We start from the raw sequence: 4,039 nt of genomic DNA on the forward strand, positions 1-4,039 counted from the left end.
TTTGACTTAACTATAAACAGATTTTAGATTACTATATTTAATGCATGTATTAAGACAAAGTCTCATCTGAACCTTCCTCCTCATCCCTTTCCCATACTTCTCCCCCTAGGCTTTACATTAGCTTTCAGGATTTAAATTTTTGTACATGACAATACAAAGTGAGTCACTATTTAGAAGCTCTTCCTGCAGTGGTGTAGGAGTTTTAGCAGCAGTGAGATGTGCCTTCACAAAGCACGGACCAGGGGAATCTCTGTTCTGTGATTCCCATTTGCCCATGCAGCACACATTTCAGTACACACTGCATGCTGAGCAAGGGATCCTCTGGTCTTTAAGTGTAATTCCCACTTAGAGCTGTGGGCATTAAATGAAATTAGCAGGTAGCAAATTCAAAGCAAACGAGATTCTTGGTGACACAATACATGGTTAAGCTGCAAAAATCTTCGCACAGGAATAAATGTAAAAATGTGTGCATGTTCAAGAAAGGGCAAATGCACAATAAAAAAAAAAATCTGTGAAGGACTCTTGAATACAAAGATACTGCCACTGTCTGAAATCCCTGGATCTTGGGAGAGAATTCTGGGGAGGGATTGCTACAGGCTCGCTCTGTTCTTGCACCCCTCTCCAGGCTTCCCCATTTGGCTGTTGCTAGTGACAGGATAGTGATTAGGTGAACCTTTCTTCTGACCCTGGGAGGCTCTTTGCATTTTCTTACATAGAATTGCCTGTAGTTGATACGAGATGGACTCTGCCCCATATTTCTAGTTTCACACTGGCATATGACTTTCAGCTACAAAGTCGACAATATAATTCAGACCCCAGCAAATCTCAGGTACCGAGCACAGGACCTACTCTTTGCTGAGCACACAGCATCTCCTGCGCTTGCAGCACGGAGCCACATCTTGCCCAGAGGCCCCCATGGTGCAGGAGCAGCCAGCCAGCCAGCCAGCCCCAGGGGCAACGGCTGTGCAGAGTGGCTCCATGTGGCTTGGTGGGTCCTGGAGCAGCAAGGACACCAGGGCGCTGCATTCAGGACAGGAGTTGTCTTGGCATGGGACATTGCTCAGGAAAGACATCCAGTCTTTGACATGCAGTCAAAGGCATCCTCCCAGCTGCAGCCTAGCACGTCCCCACCTTATAAAATAATCCAGTGTGACCATTATGGGACCCATCAGGTCCCGAATTTGTTTCTCCTGAAAAGAGAGATACAAATACTTAGTGGTATCCACCTGATCAGCTTGATATAGAAGACACTCAGAAAACAAACAAAAACCCCTTTTCAGAGCAACTACCCTGTTGCTAACCCAAAACTGAGGCTGTTGAAATCTGTGGTCCGTGGTATTTTGCCCAAGTTCTAGAAGTGCTGTGATTCCTGCTGCTGCCAGCCACATCCCTTCCCTCAATATCACACATAGACCAAACATGGTGGGTGGAAAGAACCTAGAGAAGAAGGTGTCCACTAAGGAAAGCAGCAAACTATTCCTTCAGCAAGCTGCAGTGGGCCTGCCTAGCACAGTGTAACTGCAGACAGACAGACAGACAGGTCTCTCCAGACCTGTTTAAAACACACTGCAGGCAAAATTTTCATCCTCTCCATTAGAAAGCTGCCTGCCCTGCTGGTGCTTTTTTTGCCTCTGCTGCCTTCTCCTCTCTTACACAATGAGCACCGTGGAAGAAAAAGTGAAGCCAAAGCAAACACCCACTTAGATCAAGAGTTCGACATAGGAGATTTGGAAGTGAGGCTCCCAAATTCACAAGCAAACACCTACCAGATTTTCAAAAGCAACGTAGGGATGACAGCTACATCAGCCTATAAATGAGGAACAATCACACACCATCAGAGTTCCAAGCCCAGCCCTGAGATGAGGAACCTGGTCTCCATCACGTGGGCTGTGCTGCATCACTTCAATAGGAGATCAGCAGTGGAGAGTCGGCACTCACCTCATGAGCATCTGATGGCTCCTACTGGAGAACAGATACAAGTCCCAAATTGTTACCTCCAGAGATGAAACTCAATGAGAACAGTTAATGCAAGACTCTGTTCCAAAGTCCGTGACATAAGTTGCCTTTATCACATTAGGGGAATTCATTAGTCACAGTATTCTGGGGATACTGTGTCAGGTTGCGTTCAGCCTCAGAGCCCTGATCCCTAGTCAAAGTATGCTATTTGGAAAAGCCAATTTCAAACCATTTCCTAAAGAACAAACTCTTATTTGTGCATATTTGCCCAAACAGACTTAAAATGAATTCCCAAGGCTTTGCAGACTTCACACAATTCATCAATTTCTCATGATCAGGCTGGGGAGGCGCAGAGGCAGGCTCATGGTACTTTCATGTTTTCTCATTAAAAAACACCCATTGTTACATTAATAAGACAAGAGCATCTCAGCAGGACATATAGCTATGTGACATTTCAAGGCTTTTGAAGAAAATGCACAGAAAGGAAGTAAACCCCAGCAGCTACAGCCAGCAAGAAAACAAGTAAATGAGCTTTTGGTGCCGAGAACAAAGACTAGGGAGCCAGGAATGGATAAAGGAAGTGGAGATATGACAGAAAGGGGGAGATCATTCTGCCTGGGAGCCTCATTAATATCAGCAGACTTGAAAGAATGAAAGACTTCAGAGGTCAGACTGTTCAGACGTGTCCACCTCATGTAGGCTAGGATAAAAGACACTAAAAAACCACTGTCCCACTCCTTGCAGTGTATCACATCCTTTACTGAACCCCATTCTGAAAGGGCTAAACAAACTTGCTACATTTGTCGAGTGTATGTATTACACTCTGTTTATTTTTAAGTTTTTCCTTCAGACTAGGACAAAGATGAAGGAAACCATGCCTCATGATAGGACTCTAGGAACCAGTACTCTTAGATTTAGTTACAGTAAAGCCAAAATATCTCATTTTTTGCAGACATGCCTCTGTTAGAGCCCACCCATCTTCATGTGATTATCCTTCTCTTTTTTCAAACAAGCTTCATCTGAGACCATGCAAACCATGCCTTCACAGCTAGCAGCAGTAAATCCCCTGCTTTTGATGCTACTGGCATGTTGATCAGCTCTTCTCCAGTGGGAGCAGGAGTTAAGCCCCACCAGACTGAGGGAGTGAAAAGCATCTGCAAATACTGGCTACAAGTCTAAACACTGACTCCTCTGCTCAGAAGCATGAGCAGCTGCTGGCAGCAAAAGCAAATAAATGCACTCATTACAGAAACATTTACTAGTAGTGAAAAACTGTTTTTAAAAAGTAGATTCAGCTGTTCAAGACTGCCTTTACACGAGGCCCATAGTTTGAAAAAAAGCAAGTGTAGTGCATACCTGGCCTAGTGCATTCCTTGCCATGTTCATGATTCACTCACCATCATTCCTGCTTCATGTTCATGAGAAGGGTCCTTCCCTTGACCAAGAGGAAACCATGAGCCTGCTACAGACTAATTTCAATAGCTTTTACTTATTCCTGTGTGCTTGACAGCCATCTTTCCAAGTAGCCTCCATACTTTGTTAACATACTGTTATTAATCCCATTTTGCAGTTTGCTGAACTCTCCTTCTACCCCTTCTCTATGACCAAGCAATTCAACTTCTACAGTCAAAAGCAGCAAAACATCTTGGCATATTCTGTTTGGTATCATACATCCTCAGGCCTTCTAGATATGTTTGCGTATTTTTTGCCATATAACTTTTTGGAGGACTTCCCATAAAACATATAATATTCTTGCTTTTTTAAAAACCTTGGGGGCTTTCACAGTGTAGGAATAAAATACTCTCACAGAGATGTGTTACATAGCATAACTAAATCTTCCAATTTACTGTACTGCTTTGGAAATTTGAAGTCAGCAAACCGCACAGTATCTGTTTTAGCTGTCTTAGAAATACTGACATTTACACATTCCCAAAACATCTTCCTCCGGGTCTAAAAATATTCACATTTAATCTCTGACAAAAGACAGGGTCTTTTTACTTGCAAGATTTGGTCAAATTGCCTTCAACTTCTAAAAATATTACAGAGAAAATCATGCTTCAGTGCTATAATCTTATAAAACATA

The sequence above is a fragment of the Columba livia genome, chromosome 3 (genome assembly GCF_036013475.1).
Source record: "Columba livia isolate bColLiv1 breed racing homer chromosome 3, bColLiv1.pat.W.v2, whole genome shotgun sequence".
Taxonomy (NCBI): domain Eukaryota; kingdom Metazoa; phylum Chordata; class Aves; order Columbiformes; family Columbidae; genus Columba; species Columba livia.